Source organism: Microtus oregoni, unplaced genomic scaffold, assembly GCF_018167655.1.
Source record: "Microtus oregoni isolate MIOR12 unplaced genomic scaffold, Mior012 000012F_ref0000307, whole genome shotgun sequence".
In the NCBI taxonomy this organism is placed as follows: Eukaryota; Metazoa; Chordata; class Mammalia; order Rodentia; family Cricetidae; genus Microtus; species Microtus oregoni.
Window position 1 is genome coordinate 24,602,510 of NW_024543071.1, and position 24,108 is coordinate 24,626,617.

A 24,108-nucleotide genomic window follows, 5' to 3' on the forward strand; every position below is an offset into this window, starting at 1 on the left:
TCGCCAACTAGTGAACACTCAAATCAAGTTGATGTCCATTCCAAATAGATGCCCTCCAGACAGGCCACCTTCTATTCTGCTACCAGCTCTGCTCTATCCATTACATTTAGAGCTTCTCAGAAAACGACAGCGCTTCCTCTTACTAGCAGATAAGTCTGCTTTTTAGCCTGTCCCATGAGAGGTAACCACACTTCTGGTTGACGGTACCCTGGCCTTCAACCCTTCAGGTAGACTGACACGATCACTCCTCTCCATCATGGGCTCTGTAGGCATGTAGCTTCCATCCAACATGACTTTCCTTTCGACAGCTGCAGCCTACTTAGCCCGAGACTTCCACTCGAATGCTGTCCAGGGTAATCTCTAAGGCTTACTTCTCCCTGGTTACACTTTCTTTCATTTTGATTTACAACTATCATTCATTCATTCATTCATTCATTCTTGTTTTCCCCAGGATTGATTTTCATATGGCCCAGGCCTGTTGGGATGACCTCGAACTTCTGATCCTCCTGGTTCAATGACTTCAGAGCGCTGGCATTACAGGTGTTTGCCACTCCCAGATTTCGCTGTGACAGGGAACAAACTCAGGCAATGTGCATGCTAGGCTACCAACACTTATTCTTTATCTCTATCAGAAAGTGTCAATAGAAACCAGTCACCCTTAATAGATATATAATCTAGGGAATGCACTTTCTTTAAGTCTCAAGGGGCTGTTTATTTTGTTGCTTTTAATTGTAAAATAACGCTAAGAGCTCCAGCTACTTAGAATGGCGTTTTACAGTGAGAGTAAATAGTGAGAAATTGAAGATACGACATTAATTTTTCTTGCAACTTTACGTTACTTAGGTTATTTTAAAAGTTTTGCAAGTTCCTTACAAGAAAGATGCCCTTAGAAAATAACGCCAATGAAGATGCTGATTTCACTAAGTTCATTTTCCGGACGGGAACTTTTCTCCTATCTTGGCTGTTAGCTCATAAGCAAGGATAAAATAACTGGAAAGGTCTAGAAGGAATCATTCCACCAGCACACACCCACTGTGAACGTCCAAGACAGAGACTGAGCGTCTATCCCTTCGGGGGAAATGGTGTTAAGGATATGACAGAAGGTATAATTTAATTAATTGCAATCTCAGGATTCTGGCCTTAGCCCTTCGTGACCTTCAGAAAAGCATTAACATCCTAGCCTGGGTCTCCGCTCCTTCTCTCTGCTTGCCCTTACTCCCAAGACTTACTGGTGCGCTCCGACCTGTGGGAAACGCAGTCCCTCCGGATCCAAGCCCAGAGCCCTGTCACCGAGACGCCGAAAGGAAGCGAGGGCTTGCGGTGTCGCACAGGCGGCCCAAGGCAACTTTTCCGCGTCGGGAGGCGCGGGTCCCGGAGGTTCAAGCCCTCCCGCCGCTTAGCAGGTGCTCCGCCGGGGCGCCGGGGCCACTCGCGCCGAGACCACGGGACAGGACAAGTTGCCGCGGGCCGGCCGGGTCGCCCCCGAGCGCAGAGCCCGAGCCCCGCACGCCCGCCCCGCCCCCGAGCAGCTCGGGCTCCAGCGCCCGGCGCGGCAGGTGTCTGGGACGCCGCGGTCGCCGGCGCAAACTTGGCGCGCGGCCGGGCCACCCCCGCGCGTACCTACCCAGCGGCCGCCGCCGCTCCTCAGCCCGCCGGCGCGCCCGCCTCCGAGCCCGGGAAAGCGAAAGAGAAACAGCGCCCGCCGCGGCCTGTCTGGTCCCCGCGCCCTGTCCGCCCTCCCCCAGCAGGCGGGAGCGCGCGGGCTCCACGGGGCCACTCGGCTCTGGCGCGATAGGGCGCGGCGAGCCTCGGGGCCAAGCCGGTGCCGCCTCCAAGGGCAGCTCCACCCACCTCCAACCGCCAGAGCCTCCCGCCCGCCGGCCACGCCCCGTCCCCACGCCCTTCCTCGTGGGCCCCGCCCCTCGCCGCCGGCTCGCCGGTGCTCCTCCTAGGCGCCTGGGCCACCCTGCTTGCCCTGCCCCCCACCCCTGTCGCTCCTGTGCGACGACACGTAGTTGTGGCCAAATTTTATCTCTGTTCTTCTTATCCTCGCCCCCATATCTCCCGGTTGTTTTCATTATAACAATGACCAGTACGTTTTTTTTTTCCCTGGCGGGTTCAAAAGCAACGGTCAGTGTTGAGACTGCGTCACCCCACTAAATTTTCTCCGTGGGGTCAGCGAGATGGCTCAGCCGGTAAAAGCCCTTGCTGCCACGCCTGAACACTTGAGTTCAGTCCCCAGTACTCCACGGCGGGAGATGAGAACGGACAGAACGACTCCTGCAAGTTGTCCACTGACCTCCACAAGGGCGATGTGGCACAAGTGCTCCCGCACACATCCATAGAAATAAATATAATTTAAGATATCAAAAAAAAAAACCCCACTGGATCCACGGGGGTGTGGTGGAGATGAAGACATACCTTGCTATGAACCTTATTTAGAAATCACTATTTGAACTTGCTACAATAAGATGGGTCCAGCAGTCATCCTCACTGGCAAACACAGGTAGACTGGAAATTTGTCGTGAGGACGGTAAGTGCTAAAAATTGATGACTGTTTGCAAGGTTCAAAACAAATAACCCCCTCCCTGCCCCCAGTGCTCTTTCTTGGCGGACTTTGAGATTTCCAAGACACCATTCACCGAAGGAAAAGAAAGATTCCTTGAAAGGCGTCCTGTACTCTTCATGCGATCCTTTTCCACTGCTTTTGCCAAACTCAAATTCCTGCTACTACAACTGTGCTAAGCATGAGCTAGAGCCGGTCCTTCACTCCTTAGGCGACTTTACTCCAGGACTCCTAGGATCCTAGGCAAACCAAGGTAGCCTAGGATCACTTACTGACCAAACATAAAAGGAGCATTTTCCAAAGGGCAAACTGCGAAGGTTCGATCTCACACACCAGAAAGGAAAGAAAAAAAGTTGCAATTCCATCACCTCTTTTGTGAAAGCCAGAGCAAAGGTGGCTAAAGAATTCACAGGGAATGCGGAGCATTTGCATTATCCCCTGGAGACAGACAGGCAGCACCTCTGGCTAGAGACAGAGTTCTGGAGATGGCCAGAGGACCAAACCAACAAAGCCAGGCACACAGGCTTCCGGAGACACATCTCAAACTTAAAATGCACCAAGTAGAACAAGAAACTTTAGAAACCATCCGCATTACGACTAAACTTAGATAAACTGGATGAAAGTAAAACAAACTCAGTTGAATACTGCCACCGAAAGAATACATCTTCACAGAGAACTTTAAGTGATTTCTTTATAATCTTCTTAAAGACTTTTGCAAAACTATGGTTCCAGGATAGGATGACTTGCACGAGACACAGCAATTACAGTAAGCAAAAGAAAACAAGCCATGTCAAGTGACTATAGGCTTCATGTCTTTCAGATGGAACATATCCAAATGGGAAAAGCCAACCTATTTCCAGTCTATTTAAAATATGCACTGGAAGATTCTACTAAAATATTACATGGAAGAACCTGTTGCGCACACTATAGTGTATACAAAATGGCCCAATACTGTTGCAGCTTGTGTCTGAAATTATTTTAAATGTCTTTTGTTTTCCAGAAGTAACAGTCTGTGAAACTCAAGGGAAATGCAATTGGTGATCAATAAATAATCTACCCAGTATTTTCAGAAATGATCTTGATCATGGATTCTAGCAGAGAGGGAGGGTCCATACTTATGCCGCGGGCAGTCCCTGGAGATGGACGCAGCGAGTATGATGGTGGGGCTGAGAGATGGGATGGAGGAGAGTGTCTTAGTCATTCTTATACTGCTGTGAAGAGAAACCATGACCGCAGTGACCCAGGGGAAAGCATTTAACTAGGGGTCTGCTTAACGCCTCAGAGATTTAGTCCACCATCATCATGGCGAGCAGCATGGTGGCAGGGAGCGTGGTGGCAGGCAGGTGGGGTGCTGTAGACACAACTAAGAGCTATAGCCTGATCCCTACAGGCCAAGAGAGAGAATGGGCCTGGCAAGTGTTTTTGAAACCTTCCTCCCCAGTAAGATACTTCCTCCAGCCCTCCAGCAGCAAGGCCACAGCACTTAATCTTTCTAATCCTTCTCAAATATTGTCACTCCTTGACGACTAAGCGTTCGAAATAGATGATCCATGGAGGTCATTCTGAGTCAAACCACCAGTTTGTGATTTATTCTCTCTTCTTAGCAACCACCTGGATTCTCTCACCCCAAAACAGAATAAAGAGAAACAACACACACACACACACACACACACACACACACACACACACACACACATGCGCGCGCGCCCTCCAAACCCCAAACACTAGAGCAATGCTAGTGTACATTCCAACTTCTGACTTCATTTTACAGACAGAAGGCCAGCACCAGAGAAAGCGCAAACCCACAATCACAGTTGATTTGGGGTGCGCCAAGTCCAAAACAAAAATGTCAGTTCAGTTTTATTTACACCCTTTGGAAATTCCCAAGTACAAGAAGTTATGGGATATATAGTAAGCAGAATAACTTAGAAACAACTCCAAAATGTGGGAGGGGAAAGCAAGTTACGGCAGCTATTTTCACCACTAATTAATTAGTAAGTCAATATCAGCTGATTTTAGTGGTATAACTTTTTTGAAAACTAGGGAGATATATTCCCGAGAATTGAATGAATTAATTGATGGCCTGTTGCAGGATATTTGATTGCACTGTGAAACCCCAACACTGTGTTAATAAAATTAACCTTGAATTAGGGGACGAGCCAACGACTAGTTGACAGGAATTAGCCACAGAGAATATGGAGGAGCAGGGATATGAGTAGAGAGACACACAGGAAAGGAGTAGGGAGGGACATGAGGTTCAAAGGCCCTTTTGGTTTGAGGTAGATGAAGAGAAGCTTTCTTGCTGGGTCTCCAGGAAAAAAGGAAGGGCAGCTGGTTGTTTCTCAGCCTTTCTAACAGGTTTTTCGCCCCAATATCTGACTCCTGAGTCTTTATTGGTAAATAGAATAACTTAGATAAAAACAAAAAGCCTTTTCATTTTAAAAATTATTTTATGTACCTCAATATGGGCTTTTAACAGTTATCTTTAATATATAAGCCACCTTCTGTAATCTAAATGTCTTTCTATAAAGAATGTGGAAAATATTAAAATTTAATGGAAGAATTCTATTGGACCCAAGTGCCTTTGTGTTATGACCATAAATATTATAGCTCAAAACCAATGACTGCCTAAAATTCCTGATGGAGAGCTGGGGGGGGGGGGCGGTGTGCTAAATGAAGGCATAGCTCTTCACCATCCTTGACCATGTCTTCTTTTCTCACCACGCCAGTTTCCACGACTGCCAAGGACTCTCTGCCCCCTGTCTCTCGAATCCCTACCCCTGCTTGCCCAGGTCACTACCATCTTCCCTTCATCCCACCAGACACAGAGCTGCTACTCTGTGGCCCTCATCAGAGCCACAGGACTCCTAACAATAGGGTGCCACATCCTGCCCCCACCTTTAAAAAAGCCCCGAGTTATTAAGCGAACTCCAAAACAATTGATAAGGCCACCCTAGATTCCTGTCACCTCCACAGCCCCTCTTGACTTCCAGGATCCAAGCCTCAATGAACCCCTTTGACTTCTGGATAGCTAAATGTTTTTCTTACAATTTGGTACTCTAATCTAATAATCCCTTTGCTCCATCTTGCCCCTGTTAAGTCTGAACAAATCTTTTGTATTTTTTAGGTACCCACTTATTCCACAGAGTATCTCCTGGAGATATCCAAAGCTCCGAGGAGCCTTCTCTACAGACACAGACCACACATACATTTACATGGCAACCCATTTTCTTTGCATGTGTCTGTGGTGTGCACATTTTTAACCTGTGTGGGTACAGGTGTAGAAGTATGTGCATGCATGTGGAGGCCCAAAGCTGACACCAGGTATGTTCCTTCGTCACTTTCCACCATATTCATTGAGCTGTATTTCTAAAGGAATTTAGAGATTGCTGATACAATGGATGGACCACCTGTCTGTCTCCTAAGCATCAGCATCACAGGTGAGAACTACCCAGGATGTATGCAGATACAGGATCTGAACTCTGATCCCCATGCCTGCCTGGCGCATGCTTTACCTGCCATGTCACCGTCTCAGCCCCAAGTACCACATACGTATTCTTTCAAATCACCTATCCTTCTGACTTCAATTGTTCCATTTATTTAGTAGTCTGAACTAGAAGATGAGCACAGTGTATTTGCCCTGGACTATCCAACCCCAATGCAGGTGACAGAGAATAGCACTCACTCAAAGAAATGTTTATTAAACACAGAACAAAACAAACAACAACCGAAACCCAAATAGTTACATTTGAGGATGGAGCCTCTACTTTATTTTTTTTTATTTTTTTGATTTCTTCTAGGGAGAATCTTAACAGAGTATGATAAAGGTATAATCCCTGACTTCTAGGACAGTTAATTAAAATCACACCAGGGAGTGAAGACTTAGCCACAAGACCGAGTTATATAGAAATACACCAGATTTGTTAACGGTGTTAAACAGAACATGACCAAATGGTAAGAATGCCAGGGGAAAGGAGCCACATTATGTAGGGGTCAAGAGATCAGTCCCGTGTGCCCACCGTGCCTGTGAGAAAGGCCAGCAAGGCACAGTCCCAAAGGCTAGGATCTGAGGAACAAATGGAAAAGTCAGAAAGGAGGAAAAACTACAAACAGTACACTACAAACAAGCAGAGAAACGCCAGAGACAAGACTGAGTACCAGTCCCAAACAGTAAACACGTTTTCTTTTTTGTTGTGTGTACCTGGGTATGTATGTGAGGGTGCGTTCACGTTAGCATCATGCTCCTCAATCCCTCCTCATCTTCTCTTTCTGAGACAGAGACTCTCACTGTACCCGAGTCACTCCAACTGGCTACACTAGCTGGTCAGTGAGCTCTGGGGATCCACCCTTCTCTGTCCTCCCTGCCCTAACAAAACCTGCTTTTACATGGGTGACGGTGCCCCAATTCAGGTTCTCAAGCTTGCACGGCTGCTACGTTAGCCACGCAGCCAGCTCCCTGGCCCAGTATTTTAAAGCATTTGAATGTACTATGCTCAGATGAACAGTCAACACTTTCTTCTCTTTGCAAAGTGTGTGTGTGTGTGTGTGTGTGTGTGTGTGTGGTGGTGGTGGTGGGTGGTGGTGTGTGTGTGGGAACCTATTTTTCTTTACTCTCGTGTTAATGGCTGGATGGAGCAAGTTCAGGGAATTCCCCAAGACTAAAGAACAGAACTGAGGGGCTGGAGAGATGGTTCAGCTGAGAAGAGCACTGGCTGCTCTTCCAGGAGACCTGGGTTCAGTTCCCAACTTGGATTCCGACTAGTGGCTCGCGACTGTCTGTAACTTTAGTCTAGGGGATCCTATACCCTCTTCTAGCACTCAGCACTGCACGTATGTGGGGCACGGGTATACATGCAGGCAAAACACACCAAGAAGAGAATTTAAATAGTTTCAAACTGTAAGGGAAACTGAGTTTCTCCAATCATCAGGGCTGAGACATTTCAAATCATATCCATGAAATGGCAGGAGGTTAAAGTCCTGGGGCTATAAATGTGCAGGAGATTTGAAGACAGACACTAAGAATAATCCCCCGAATCTCCAGGCAGAGTATTCGAAGTGAGGAGACGCAGTAAACTCCAGCAACGTGGAAAACCAAATACCATAAGGGTAAGGTCCAGGAAAAGTTTTGATTTCTATCGGTAGCTGGGGGTTAGAATTAAAGAACAGAGTAGTGGCAAGAGACCAGTTCTGTTCTCATTTACTTTTTATTTTAAAAGTCTCTACTTAGCACGCACACTGCCCTATGCGAGCAGCTGTGCTGTGGTGAGTCTTCACTCACCTCAACAGGAAGTGACCTCCACAGCGGGGAGGTCAAAGGACACATTTTACAAGTCGCTTCTCTCCTTTCACCATAGGCTCTGAGATCGAACTCAGGCCATAGGCTTGGGTGGCAAGCACTTTTTCCTGATGAGCCAGCTTGCTGGCTCGAGAACCTGTATTTTGGTAGGCAGGGTAAGTCAGTTCCATCAGCTTGGTGTTCTTTCTACGAAAACGGAGATTATTTCTTCCTTTGGTGAAGGGAAGCATTTGGTATCAAATGCAGGGCCTTATTCTGCTAGGTAAGGGCTCTGACCTATGAGCTATAACCCCAGCAGAACACCGAGGCCATTTCATCATCTTGTCCAGGGCATGACAGAAGGAGAAAGAATGTTGCTGGCTAGGAGACACTCCTTCCTCTATCTCTGACTCACACCCAAGTTTTAAAACAAAGACGGGGAATCGTAAACATTTCATTAGGAAACTAGTGTCCATGAAGGTTCTAATAACTAGGTCAACATTAAGAATTTACTTCCCTCTAATGAGGGAGTAATAGAATTCTCCCCACCAGGAGAGACGGAGATACGGATTCTCCATCCAGGGATCAGAGTTAATGAGTCCTCACTTGAGCGCTATCTGGTGTTTCCAGATCCGCTAGGATTAGCAGGATTCCTAAGTCCAAAGGAAGAAAGGCCCAAGGAGGAGATCGGGCTTCAGGGAGGGTCCACAGTGAGCAGCTGACTGGCAGGTGATGCAGTGCTGGCGAGCAGGAAAGCAGCCAGCGGGAGGAAGAGGTGGACAGCAGGAAAGGAGAGGGCAAGGCGCCAAGAGGGGAAGCTCTTCTCTCTCATTCATAATTCGGTATTGGACCTTGAAGCTCAGACAGCGGGGAGGAGGGAAGGGAAAAAAATGACTCTTCAAAAACAAGAGGTAAAATTAGTTTATCTGTTATTTTCAGGTATTCAAGAAGTTAATAATTGACTCAGTACAGCTCGCTCGCTCTCTCTCTCTCCCTCTCTCTCTCTCTCTCTCTCTCTCTCCCCCTCCCCCAGGTTTGTGGAAAGCCAGAGATGGGGTCTGATTGAAAGCAGGGAGACATGAGCTAAAATATAGGATGAAAACTTGTGACTCTTGAATTTCAAAATCATGAACCTCTGAAGTCACGGAAACTTCCCCCTCATAGTTCAAGAGGAGATAAAGAGCATCTCCCTGGGATGTGACCACTGCTGGGGAGTACTGCCTTAGCCAACTAGAGAAAGTCTTCCTGGTTACAAAATCTGTAGCATCTTCTCCACAAAAAGCAAGGAGGGAAGCCCCAGTTACCTTAAGTAAGGCAGCTTCTGGGAATACAAACTAGCTCCACAGGCATACAGTGAACAAGGGCATAGCATCTGCTACTACTGCCAGTTCTTTTTTTTTTAATTAATTATTTATTTATTAAAGATTTCTGCCTCCTCCCCGCCACCGCCTCCCATTTCCCTCCCCCTCCCCTGATCAAGTCTCCCTCCCTAGTCAGCCCAAAGAGCAATCAGGGTTCCCTGCCCTGTGGGAAGTCCAAGAACCACCCACCTCCATCCAGGTCTAGTAAGGTGAGCATCCAAACTGCCTAGGCTCCCACAAAGCCAGTACGTGCAGTAGGATCAAAAACCCATTGCCATTGTTCTTGAGTTCTCAGTAGTCCTCATTGTGTGCTATGTTCAGAGAGTCCCAGTTCTTAAAACACAACAGAGACTTATTCAATGTTTGCAGAATGGATCCACGAACAAACATACAAACAGGGAAAGAAATGGCCTCCACCTTTGCAGGAGAACTGCTTGTGTTCAAATCATGATACAGTCATGTCTGGGTTTATATTCCAGACCAAACAACCATCTATGCCTCAGTTTTCTCATCGCGTAAATGGCCCTAATAGAAAGAAGTACACATCACATAGGAGTTACATGACTTATGTGGATCATGCCACGGATACACTGATTACATAGTCAATGGACAGACACATTCTGAATTAACTTGTAATTCCTACACCTGTACTGCTTCCTTCTATGGAGATACACCAATAATGGAACATTTGGACCCAATTTAACTCCCTGGTTCCAAACAAATCCATAGGACAAATTTCTTCATACAGTTGGCTTGCTTTTAATATACAGCAGGAAGTGAAGCTAGTTAACCAAATTTACCTGCAATAGGTCTGCTTTCCACACTCTAGGAAAGCTAAGACCGCTATTTATGAGGCGAATGAGTAAAATAAGTCTTGGTTAAACTGGCTATCCCAAGGTGAAACTGAGAAATGGATGTGTGTGTGTGTTTGTGCGCGTGCACGCGTGTGTACTTTCATACATATTCAAAACTCTATTTCCCTGCCTGGAAACGTCTTTGGGAGGCAGAATTGGCTGAAACATGATATATTTAGAAAACCTAGCTGTGTCAATTATATTCTTCTCTGGAAAACGTTTATGCAAACAGGAAAAGAATGGTCAACAAGGAGAAAAGAAAAGGGGAAAGATGAAGGGGAAGACTGGCCGTGTGTCATCTGTACTACACAGGGCTAGGAGATGCCGAGCTAGGGCAAGTACTGAGCTGAGCCACCAGGGCAGAAGGTTTCGATGCCTCCCGGGAGCCGTCATCCTTCCTCTCCAACTCTGATTCCAGTGCTCAAGAGGCCCGCTGAGCACTCTTTTCTCTTCCCTTCTCCAGATATTAAGTAAACTCTTTGACCTGCATAGTATTCTTCTTCCTATGTCTGATGTTATTTTCTCTTGAAAATTTATACTTAGAGAATTCTCAATAAAGGAAACCCAGATGGCCGAGAAACACTTAAAGAGATGCTCAACATTTTCTTAGCCACCAGGAAATGCAAATCATATCCACCTCACACCTGTCAGAACGGCTAATATCAATAACGCAAGCAACAGCTCATGTTGACAAGGATGTAGAACAAGCGAACACTCTTCCATGGGTGGTGGGAATGCAGACTTGTACAGGCACTATGGAGATCAGGATGGTAGTTCCTTAGGAAGATGAGACTCTACCTCAGGATCCAGCTCACCACTCTTGGTCACACACCCCAAGGATGCTTCATCCTACAATAGAGACACTGGCTCAACCACGTTCATTGCTGCTTTATTCATAACGGCCAGAAATTGGAAACAACCTAGATTCCCTCAACAGAAGAATAGATAACTAAAATATGATACAATTGCACAATGGACTATTGCTCAGCTATTAAAAATGACAACATGAAACTTATACATAAATGAATGAAACTAGGACTAGGACTGGGCGATGGTGGCGCACACCTTTAATCCCAGCACTTGGGAGGCAGAAACAGGTGGATCTCTGTGAGTTCGAGACCAGCCTGGTCTACAGAGCTAGTTCCAGGACAGGCTCCAAAGCCACAGAGAAACCCTGTCTCGAAAAAAACCAAAAAAAAAAAAATATTGGAACTAGAAAAAAATCATCCTGAGGTAATCCAGATCAAGAAAGACAAATATGGTATGTATTCACTTAACATGTGGACACTGCCTGTTAAATCAATGGCAATCAAGCTACAATCCACAGAATCACAGGTTATGTATAGAACAAGGGTCTAGGGGTGACAGCTAGGTCTCATTAAGAAAGGGAAATGAAATAGTGATAGATAGTTCAGGGGGCTGTAATAGGAGGATCCAGTGGGGAGTGGATGGGAGAGGATGATCAGGGCCAGCTAAAATTAAGGGCCATTTGAAGGGTAGTATGGAAAGCTAATACGGTAGAAGCCTCCTAAAATATATACATATGTGAAAGTGATCAAATGACATCACCAAACAGTGGAGGAGACAGAGCCCCAACTGGCCATCTCTGGCCAGCAAACAAAGCTCCCATTATTGTGACTGGTTACACCAAATAGAGTTGCTGGCCAAAGCAGGCCCACAGGAATCCCCAAACAACCCAGGTCAAGATGATAGGTTGCTCCCTACAAAGTTCCACAAGGTCCCATTGCTGAAGACAATACATAGACAACTCACTGACCATGGAGAAGTTGAGTAGGCGCCTACCTAGAGCCTTCATCCCTTTGTGCTAGCGTCTTTGGTACAGGAAGGTACTGTGCATGCTATTAAAATAAGTAAGTAAGTGGATGGATGGACGGATGTAAACTCCAAGCCAGCCACAGTCCCTTTGATCTACACAATGGTGCCTGCCTGCACGATATGCTTAGGTAATGGTGACACAAAGCTTGTGGGAGTAACCCAGCCAATATCTGATTTAAGGCCCACTCCAAGAGATGAAACCCATACCTGACAAGTTTGACCAAGAACCAGAGATTAGGTAGCCCAGGGACCTAGGCTAAAACCAAATATTACTGGTATAAAACAACAACAACCATAGCAATAAAATGACTCCTAATGACATTTTGCCATACTCATAGATCATGACCTTGCTCAACCATCATCAGAGAAGCTGCCTCCTGCAGCAGATGGGAACAAAACAGAGACCCAAAGTCAGACCATGCAGAGAGTAAATCACCTTGGAACACTCAGCCCCAAATGGAATGTCTCTAGCAAATCCCTTCCCTCAGGGCTCAGGGAACTCTGAGGAACAGAAGATAGAAAGAATGTAAGAGTCAGTCAGAGGGAATGGAGGACAGCAAGCAAAGAAGGCCCTGTAAACAAACCACCATGGTAAAAGCTCGCATGAGCTCACCGAGTGAGGCAGCCTACACAAGGTCCTCTGCTGCCAGTTTAGCGTTTCTATGGGATTCCTTAGTATGCGAATGAGCAGGTCTCTGATTCTCATGTCTTTTCTTGGACTCTTTTCTTTCTGTTTGTCTTGTCCAACTCTGATGTGCTAGTTTTCATGTTATCTTATATTTTACTATTATCCCTTAGAAGCCTGTTTGTTTTCTAATGAGAGACAGAAGGGGAGTGGATCTGGAGGGGAGGGAGGGTGGGGAGGAACTGGGAGGAACAGAGGGAGGGAAAACTGTAATCAGGATATTATGTGAGAAAAACATCTATTTTCAATAAAAGGAAAAAATAAACAAAAACAAAAAAGGTAAAATTACCAACCAAGTGTAAGTTCCCCAGCAAGTCATTTCCAAACCCTGGATTTATAAAATTCTTTTAGTTTTGGGATAATCACTAAGGATCCTTCCAGATCTTCAAATTACATGCATGTGCAATTTGAAAATATTACCTTGAGGAGGGGAAACAGTAAGCACTGCATTGTGCCTGTGCTCGTATGTTCACATGTGCATGCAGGTATGTATACATGTGGAGACATGTCAGGATCCCTCCTCAGTGGCCTTATTCCATGTTATATTTTGACATGAGGCTCTCACTGAACCTGGTGCTCATCACTCTGTCCAGGGTTCTAGTTTACTTCCTAGCACTGCAGTACTCTGACCAAAAGCAGCGTGGGAAGGAAATGATTTACTGGGCTAACCCTTCCCAGTCACAGCCCATTACAGGGAGGAAATCAGGGCAGGAAGTGAAGCAAAGGCCATGGAGGAACATGTTTGCTCCTCCCGGCTTGTTCCATTTGCTTGTTTATACTCCCCAGCACCGCCTGCCCAAGGATGGCCTCTTACAGTGGGCTGGATGCTTCCGCATCAATCAATCAATCAATCAATCAATCAAGAAACTGCCCCACAGGATTAGCTATGGGCCAGTCAGATGGGGAGAGTTTCTCAGTTGAGAGTGTCTCTTCTCAAATAACTCTAGATTTTGTCAAGTCAACAAAACAAAACAAACAAACAAACATCCCACAACAAAACTAACGAGCATAACGAATAGTGAGCTCTGGGGATCCACCTTTCTCTGCTTCCCCAGTGCTGGGATCAGGTGCATGCTAGTGTCCAGCTTTTGATATGTGTGCTGGGCTCCAAACTTCGATCCTCATGCCTGCAAGACAACAGCTTTGCCGACTGAGCCATCTTCCCAGCTCCCACAGTGCTCATTTCAGGTTTTGAGGACCACAGTAGTTTCTAAGATAACTACTCAACTTTGGCTCAGTAGGGGGAAAGGCTGCCAAATTAACATGTAAATGTAGGTGTGTTCCAATAAAACTTTATTTTAAAAAAAAAAATGCAGCAAACCAGATGCAACCATTGAGCAACAGCCTGTCAATGCCTGATCGGAAGAACACTTTCTATGGACATACACAGCTGGTTGCCACTTAAAAGTTTCTGACAATTCTGAAAAAATATTCACGACAATTTCAACTTAGAACATTGTGGTACAATGTCTATCATTGTATGAATTCTTATTTCCAGGCAATGGATAACATACACTGTTTCCCAAACGATCTCATCATTATCTTCACCACCCAACAGTCCAGGGCATTAGAAGCTATTGTTTTATTCTGCTCTGCTATGGTCTGCAATAATTTTTGAACTTTCTCCTGCGACATACGGAAGTCTTTCAAGAAAGTAACAACAAATGCCAAACTAAAACATTCTGTTCGTTTTGTTGAGGACTTTGGCCTCACACCTCTCATTTCAAAATATCCAGAAACCCCGGTGATGTTTAAAGGATACGTTCTCCCATTCAGTTTGGGATTCTGACCTAAGAGAAAGCAGGAAGCTATCTATTGCAAGCTGGCCCCACCTCAGCAAGTCGTGCTGGCGCGCCTTTTGAGGTAGCTTCAGCCTCACCCTAGCGGGCTCCAGCAGCCATACCCTGGAGGCCAAGGTGGGGAGAGCCCACCTTCTCTTTACCTCTGAAAACCAGCAGCTGCAACCAGGCAGGGTAATCTGAAGATAAGGACAGAGCAGCTGTGGAACTAGATCCTCCTCGATTAGCGGCAGTGGAGGAGGCAGATGCAACACTCTCTGCTCCTAGCTTTCCACCATGGCTATAATAAGCAACTTCGAGGCACTCTGCACACGAGCCACCAAGATGAAGGTCCATTCATTATCTCCACTATTGGTAAGGTCTAAGAGGTTTGGACAGCAAATAACTTCAATACTGACATTTTAATTTACTACATTAAGAAAGATGCTCCCAGATTCAAAGAGAAGTAAACCCACGTTCTCTATCCACTTAGCTTTCAGAAGGCAAGTGTTAAGAGCTGTGGCTCCCGAGTTGCATCTACAATGATACGTCACATCCTCAAATGCTAGGCAGGTGTGGGGTACCACAAGCTGCCAGGGAAGTTCACTGGGACTTACAAACTCTATGCTGGGAGATCACTTCCTTTAGAGTCTCCTGAATTCTTTGATCCTTTTTACAGAGGAGGTCTGAAGTTTTGAGTGAAACACTCATTTCTACTAGAAGGAAACTTTCTGGAATCAGAAAGGGACATCGAAGAGCAGACACGAGGTCCGCAGATCTGTTGAGACAGTTTGCATTAGAAGCATCCAACAACAGACTGGTCAGTAACGAGCCAAGTAAGCAGAATTTAGCTTTTAAGAGTTGACTCTGTAATCCCCACCCTTGGCAGTTATATAAACATTTCATGTCTTTCTTTTTGGTTTACTAACCTTGTAACTTTAATATCGCCACACCAACTGTTAAATACTGTCTGTCAAGTACTACACAGATTTATTCCAAAGGCCAGTGTGGGGAAGGAACTGTGTGATCTCCAAAAGAAATGTCAAAGCCTTTGAGTCTGATGAACTTAATTTTCTTTAGAGATAAGTTCTTTTAAAACTAGAACCAAGGTACAGTGAGCTCGGCTCACTACACAGGGCTGGCACCTTCTAAGAAGAGAGGAGATCAATGAAGAGCTATAACCACGCCAGGGATGCATCCACCAACGGGAGGGGACCTTTGAGCTAGAGAAAGCTTAAGGAAACTGATGCAATTTAGAACCAGGGTTATATGAACTGGGAGAGATCTGTCCAGTTACATACAAAACTGAGGTCCCTATAGGATGGGCTGGCACTGGGGCCAGTGTGACTCACAGACAACCACAGTAGAGTGGAGAAGCACAGGGTGAACTGCCTGGCCAGAGGGCTAAGGGCTGCAGACTCTTGTATCCCACAGCTGGAGAGAAAAAAAAGGGGGGCATGGATCCAGAGGGGCTTAACTGAGGTAAGCAGGGATGAAGCACAGTGACTCTGCTCATATTAGTGACTAGAAGTCAGAAAGAGTGCTATAAAATCAAATTATAGTACAGTTAATTCCAGACAGCCTTTTGGATTAATTCCTATCAATCAGATATTTCTATCTGGCATAAAACTGATTTGCACTAAGAGAGCCAAATAGTTGCTGTAATTGCTTCATATATATTTACACACATTTCTTTATACACGCATAGTATAAAGACAACACCTTTATACTACTTACTTTATACAATGTACTTTCTCAAGCATTAAAAAGACTTTTTTTTTTCTATTCTTGGTTTTTTGAGACAAGATTTCACTATGTTGCCCAAGGTGAAAGTAAGCTCACTATACAAACCAGGTTGGCCTCAAATTGGCAATCCTCCTGCCTTAGCCTCCAAAGAGCTGACATTATACCCACCCTTAACAACCACATTTTTAACTGGCTCATCATTTTACATTATCTAGCACAGAAATATCAAGATGAGCATCTTTCCTGGTATCAGAAAATGAGTGGCATAGTTGGAAGCCGATAACAGAAGCACTCGAACTTGTGAGTCTTGACACCTGAAAACACTTACGTTGAATCTAAGGAAATTACTTTTCCAGATATAGAATCTAATAATTTATCATTTCCATGATTGCTCTAAAGTTTTTTTTTTTAATTATGTGTATGGGTGTTTTGCCTGCATGTATGTGTCTGTACCGCGTGTGTGACTGGTGCCCACGGAGGCTAGATTAGGGTGTTAGATCCCTTGGAACAGAAGTTACAGACTGGGTCCCCTGGAAGAGCAGTCAGTGCTCTTAACCACGGAAACACCTCTCCAGCCCCCTTTAAATAATTTTTAACTTCCTAGTATCATTAATTTTGCCACTTTCTGTTTTTATGGTCATTGGTGAAGAATTTTAAGTGTATTTCTTTGAGTCTGTATGTTTCTGTGTGCATGTGTGTGTCCATAGGTGTGCACGTGTTTGGAAGCCGGAGGTCACCACTGAAAACCTCTGCTCCCTCTCTGCCTTATCTTTAGAGGCAGGGTCTCACGGAGCCTGGTGCTTATCTATTGAGTAGACTGGCTGGCTGGAGCTCGGAGACCTTCCTGTTTCTATTTCCCCACCCCCAACAGGAGCAGGTTACAGGTAGCTAGCTGTGAGCACAGGCACGTTTTTCCTTGCTGGGAATCTGCCCTCAGGTCCCCATGCTTGTGTGGCAAGGGCTTTACTGACCCAGCCCTTCCCCAGGACCATCAAGTGTATTTCTGTATCTTGTATAGTTTGGTGCTGTTGCTGCCAAAGCAGCTCATTTTCTCCCCTCCGAACGGGACGGGAGATTAAACCTTTGAGTGTAGGCTGCTCAGGAAGACCCTCCACATAAACCAGAGATGTGATCCAAGCTAACAGATACAAACAACACAGATATATAGCAAAGCAAGGCAGCGGGAGTTCTCCAGGGTATTCTAACTCCTCAACTACTAAACTCAACCATACTGGAGTACTAGATTGCTGGGTAAAAAAGTTGTCAGTTTACAGTAAAATGGCTGGTGAGGTGAAAAGGGACACAGACGGATGGATTCGATGTAGGACACAAAGAGGAAAGGCAACAACACACAGGAAAAAGCCAGCGAAATGGATAACAAACCATGAAAAAGTCCCAAAGAGGGGGGACAAAAACATCAGGGAACGTGGGATTTTGAAACAAATTTGAAACGTTACAAATAAAAACTCAAAGAATCAAATAAAAAACACAGTGAAAAACATCACCAATAGACTCAAACAAGCAAAAGGAAGATGATCAGGGATACATATACTACATTCAAGCATTAATAATGATAAAAATAAATGAGCATGACCACACTGTGTAAGAACTCTGAAATATAATCAAAAGGCCAGACTTACAAATATTTAGGTTAGAGCTACAATAAAGTCTAAAGACTTGGAGAGTCTATTCTACAAAATTACTTTTAGTATCCTGACAGGATACGTCCTCAGCTGCAGCCACTAAGAGCCCCTTTGTGCACATTCGCTATATTCCCTTGTAAAAGGTGGGTCTTGCCCACCTCCCTTCTCTTTCCTTCTTTCTTTTTCTTTATCTTCTGCCATTCTTGTCCCCAGGGACCAGTTTCTGCCTCCCTCTCTTTCCCCTCTCTCTCCTCTTCCAACAGGCCTTGTCGCATGGCATGACTTCTCTTTACGGTGTTTTAAAATAAATATAGTAAAAAAATTTCCAAAATGTAGGAAAAGAAAGGGATGCCCAAGCAGAAGAGGCATACAGAACTCCAAAGACATCAAAACAGAACCTTGCCATGACACATTATATTCAAGATGCCAAGAGTACACAGCAGTCAGGTATGGTGGGTGCACACCTTTAATCTCAGCACCCAGGGAAAGCAGAAGCAGGATAATCTCTTTGAGTTTAAGGTCATCTTGGTCAAATAGTGAGCTCTAGGTCAGCCAGGACTTCCTAGTGAGGCCCTTTCTCAATTAAAAAACACAAAAACAAACAAACAATCAAAGCCCAACTCTTTTGAAAAAGTAAATACGTCAGAGAAACACAAGACCTCACAACAGAAACCCAGGGACCAGAAACAGAGGGAGCAAAGCATTTCAAGTATGAAAACAAATGTCTGCCAACCAACTCTATCAGATCCAGCAAAGCTCTCTTAAAATTGTGAGGAAATAATAATATTCCAAGAAAAGCACAAACCAAGGCAGTGCACAATCACCAAAACATCCCGAAGAAGATATTTAAAGGAATACTATAACCAAAGAAGAGAACACAGGAAATAGTAAATTCCTAAGAGAAAAAGATGAACGAAGTCCTAGAGGGAATCTGTCATGCCCAATACAGAAAATCCCTGGTACTAATACAGAAGGAAACAATAACCGATCAAGAAGAAAACCAATAAAACCACAAGAGTTAGTAAACACCTCCTAATAATAATTTTAATCATTAATACCCTCATATCATTAATAAAGAGGGGCAAACTGGCTGATTAGATTAAAAATGAGAGAGGGGCATGGTGGCACATGCTGTTAATCTCAGTACCAAGGAGGAAGAGGCAGGTGGATTTTTGTGAGTTTCAGACCTGGTCTACATAATGAGAGTATTATAATAAATCCCACAAATCAAGATTACCAAATAAAAATTAATTTATTTTGTCTTCTAAGATCACAGTGAAATAAAACTAGAAATAAACAGCAAGAGAAATTACAAACAAACTAAGGAGATGAAACAACATACTCTTTTTTTTAATTTTGTTTTTTAGAGACAGGGTTTCTCTGTGTAACAGCTCTGGCTGTCCTGGAACTCATTCTGTAGACCAGGCTGGCCTCGAACTCACTGAGATCCACCTGCCTCGCCTCCCTCGCAAAGTGCTGGGATTAAAGGCGTGCACCACCACCGCCCAGCAACAACATACTCTTGAGTAACCAGTGGGAAACTGAAAAATTAAGAGAAAGAGTTAAAAAATCCCTACTATCAAATCAAAGTTAATATGGAACCTACAAAAATCTGACAAAAACTAAGAAAGTTGTACGAAGAAAGTTTATGTTGATGTGCTTACATTTAAAATAAAAACTCACAATGGTCTCAAAGGAAACAGTATAATGAAGTGCCCCAAGGATGCAGAAAAATAAGAACTCAACAACCCCACAGCAGACAACCCGAAATAACACAGATCAGGGCAGACACTGAGAGTAACAATACACAGAATCAAAAATTAATTCTTTGAAAAAAACGAACAAGAATAACAAACCTTTAACTAAACTAGCCAAAAAATAAAGAGAGCCAAATTCATTATATGAAAGATGAAAAGGTGGTGGCACACACCTTTAACCCCAGCACTCTGGAGGCAGAGGTAGGTGGATCTCTGTGAGTTTGAGGCCAGCCTGGTCTTCAAGAGCTAGTTCCAGGATAGGCTCCAAAGCTATGGAAAAACCCTGTCTCGGAAAAAAAAAAGATGAAAATGAGAGTATTATAATAAATTCCAACAAAAACAAAACCAGGTAATCTTGAGGAAATATTTTAACAACTTATACCTCCAAAACCCTGGAAATTGCTGAAATTTTCTAAAAACAGATAAATTCCTAGCCATATATGACACACCAAAATTAAAGATATAACCACTGAGGAAAACCTTGCACAAACATTCCTCACAATCATATAAAACAGAAAGGAAGGCATTTTACCAATCAAATTAATTCCATGAAGCCAACATTACCCTGACCCCAAAACTGAATAAGGGCACAACAACAAGAAAATACATGCCACTGTCTCTGATAGATGTAAAGAAAAAAAGAGAAAAAAAAAAACTCAATACAATTCTTGCAAACCAAACTCAATAAATACATTAAGAAAATCATACACCATAACTAAGGTGGGTTTGTTTCATGAATGAAAAGAAGACTGTTCAATAGATGCAAAGTAATAAATGCAACACAGCACATAAATAGATTTCGGGATAGAAAGTACACAAGCATTTCAATTGATGAGAAAGGGCCTTTGTCTAAGTTGAACATCACTTCATAATACAAACCCTGAAAAAACTAGGACTAGAAAGGAACATATCCTAAGACAATAAACACCATATGTATTAATCACAGTTCTCTAGAGTAACAGAATTTATAGATGAAAATCTCTCTCTCTCTCTCTCTCTCTCTCTCTCTCTCTCTCTCTCTCTCTCTCTGGAATTTGTTAGAATGACTAACAGGGTCCTACTCGTCCAACAATGACTACCACCGAACAGAAGCTTCAAGAATCTGATAGTTATTTAGTCTATGAGGCTGGGTGTCTCGCCTAGTCTTCAGTATGTATTCGCTGGAATCCCAAAGAAATGGGCTCCAATGACAGTGTAGGAAATGGACTTGCTAGCCAGGCAAGAGCAAGCAGGCAAAGAGCAAAGACTTCCTTCTATATAGGCTTCCAGCAGAAGGTGTAGCCCAGATTAGAGGTGTGTCTTCTTGGCTCAAAAAAAAAAAAATCTGGATTAGAAAGGAATCTTCCTACTTCAAATTAGGCAAAAATCCCTTATGGGTGTGCCTCTCCATTTGGGAGTTTAGTTAAATTCCAGATGTAGTCAAGGTGACAACCAAGAATAGCCATCACAGTGCTTATGACAAACCTATAACCAGCAATATACTAAATTTCCTCTAAAATCTAGATTGAGACAAGAGCTTCTACTCACTCTTATCAATACATGGCTTAAAATCTTAGCTAGAACAATGAGAGAGTAAAAGGGATTCAAACCAAGAAAGACAAGACGACATGATCACATGTTTAAAAGACTACCGTAAACTCTAGGAAGTGATACACATGTTTAACGTATTAGCAGAACAGAAAACCAACAAGCAAAAGTCAGTAGCTTTTAACATGCTAATAATGGATTTTCTGGAAAAGAAATCAGTGGGGAGAATTCCCTACACACAATAGGGTGCAGGATGGGTAAACGGGATAAGGGAGTAGACAGAAGACATGGAAAAGTGCTGTCTTAGACCCGTTAGAATCCTTAGGAGGGACTAAAGACAGTCATCCTGCAAGGCTGGATGATGAGTCTCCTAGAAGCACTGGGTTACTGAATATAGTTTCCAGTCATTTCTGGGCATGAGCTATCACCAGAGAAGTTGGTGGGGGAAGCCTGGGCCCCCCAGAACAATGGGTCTTGTCATCCCTCTTCACTACTGTGCTGCATCTTGTTGTTTATCAACTTGACACAACTTAGAAATATCCGGGAGGAGGAATCTCACCTGAGGAACGGCTTCCATCGGTCTGGCCTGCAAGTCTGTGGTGCATTTTCTTGATTAACGATTGATATGGGATGGTCTAGATCATTGGGGCATACAACCTCTAGACAGGTGGTCCTGGATGATATCAGAGAGCATGCTGAGCAAGCCATGGAGAGAAAACCAGTAAGGAGTGTTCCTCCGTGCCTCTGCTTTAGCTCCTGCCTTGCGCTCTTGTCCCGACTTCCCTTACGAACAGGCTATGAGCAGAATGTGTAAGACAAGAGACCATGGTAACTCTTATAAAGAAAACAATTAATTGGGGTGGCTGACATTTTCATAGGCTTACATTATCATCATGGTGGGACACGGTGTTGTGCACGCAGACATGGTGCTGGAGAGTTAGCCAAGAGTTCTACATCTTGTACAGGCAACAGGAAGTAGCCTATTTCACTAGACATGGCTTGAGCATGTATGAGACCTCAAAGCCCACCTCCACAGTGATATACTTCCTCCAACAAGGCCACACCTCCTAATAGTGCCACTCCCTTTGGAAGCCTTTTTTTTTTTTTTTTTGATGCACAACATCTCCAAAAGCTGTACTGGTCATGGTGTTTTTATCACAGCAATGGAAAGCAAACTAAGGTAGTTTCTCACCAGAGCTGGAGGATAGGATCATATTGTAGAAGACATCACACACCTTAGACGTAAGACACAGAGAAAAACAGGAGAGGCATGAGTTACAAACTTCCTCCCTGCCAGCTAGCAATAAAACCACCAAGCTGAGAGGGCTACTGTACAAGAAGAGGCAGCATCGATCTTTCCACTCTGTGAATCAGAAGATCAACCTGCCAGGCAAGATATCCCAATTGTACAACTGCTAGCAGCTTGACTGTTGTGGGGAGAACCAACTGCCCACTCACTGGGTTTGAGGCTTGCTCCAAGAATAGGGGAATCCATGCCCAGTACTATAAGTCAGGCTAACAACCCAGGTCTGGGGAAGTCAACAGCCCAGCTGAACAACTTACTAATGTTAAAATTCAACTCTCTTCTAAATATCTATGCTTATGTCCCAGACCAGAAAAGTCTCTCCTTACAATGAACGGTGGTGAAGGCAGATACTCATGGTAGCCCAAGATGCTGAGAATAAGCGACGGCTGTGGGCTCAACCCTAAACAAGGCACTGTACCATCTGCTTTAAGACTCAAGAAACACTGCCCTGTAAAAAGTTGGACTATGGGATGAAGGGCTGTAGAATACCATCCTCTAGACTTTGCACAACCATTGCAACCATTAACTCCTAACAACTGCGATCACCTGCAGTGGTCTGCACAAGACTGGCCCTGTCAACCACCAGTTATGGAAGGGCGAGAGGCTTCACAGGCTTTACTGATGAACTACTGGCTACTGATAGGCTCTGGGAGCGGGCACACAATTAAGTACCACTCTGCTGTGGATCTCTACCACATGAAGGATTAGCTTCATATCCTCAGACAGCCCTGGTTAAACTCAGTAGGTCGTAAAACAAAACAAAGAGACATGCATGAGAGAGAGAGAGAGAGAGAGAGAGAGAGAAGATAGATTTGTGGGGAGGAGGGGAAAACAGCATGGAAGGAAGGTGGGTGAGGGTTCAGAGCGGTCACTACTATCTATTGTGTGCATGTGTGGAATTGTCTAAGAACAAATGTAATTAGTTATAATACTTTAGAAATACCTAGGACTAAAACTATCTAATGAAGTGAAAAAAATCTACAATGGAAATATTTAAAACACTGACGAGAAACATTGAAGACAGCTCTAGAAGATGGCACGACCATCCGTGCTCATGGATTGGCAGAATTAATATTGTTATAATGACTATATTACTGAAAGTGATCTATAAATTCAACGTAATCCCCATCAAGATTCCATAGCCACTCTTCATTGAAAAAACTACCCTAAAATTCTTACATATATATATATATGTATATATATGTGTATATATATATATGTATGTATGTAAACAAACCACAAAGCAATCCTTAGTAAAAGGGAAATGCTGACGGTATCAAAACACTGATCTCAAATTACATTACAGAACCACAATAACCAAAGAGCTTAACAATGACAGTAAGAAGATACTTAGACTAATAGAATAAAGGATTTGGAAATAAACCCATACAGCTACAGTCACCTAATTTTTGACAAAAGCATCAAAAATAGACACCAAAGACAACCTTTTTAACAAATACCGGGGGCAAAACTAGAGTCCCACCCCATGTGTGAAAGAATTAAACTACAGCCGGGTCCCCCAGCTGGCACACAAATCAATTTCAAACAGACCAAAGACCTATGTGATGCCTTCAATAGAAACCCCTAGGGGAAACACAGGTAAGACGCTCCAAGATACAGGAATAATTCCAAGAACTGAAAAACGAGACTGCACCGAGCCAAAAGGCTTCTGCATAGCAATGGAAAGCCCCACCAGAGTGGAGACCAGCCCTCAGAATGGGGGAAAGGGCCCCAAGTTAAGTGCTTTCCTCTGTAAGAGTTGCTATGGTCATAG

At 44.1% G+C, this 24,108-nt stretch overlaps 1 protein-coding gene across 8 annotated transcripts in view; it reads right to left on the bottom strand.

Annotated features, from left to right (window-relative positions):
* Window positions 1–24,108, bottom strand: part of Pcgf5 (polycomb group ring finger 5) — a 121,716-nt gene that overhangs the window by 49,307 nt on the left and 48,301 nt on the right. For 2 of the 8 annotated variants that reach the window (XM_041661361.1, XM_041661367.1), the window contains exon 1: window positions 1,625–1,762. The exons of 2 other annotated variants lie outside the window; for them this stretch is intronic. The gene's annotated coding sequence lies outside the window, so the exon portion shown is untranslated. Of the gene's footprint in view, window positions 1–1,229; window positions 1,524–1,620; window positions 1,764–24,108 lie in introns of those variants that run through there. 4 more of the 8 variants (XM_041661366.1, XM_041661368.1, XM_041661364.1 and 1 more) reach the window with 4 other exon arrangements.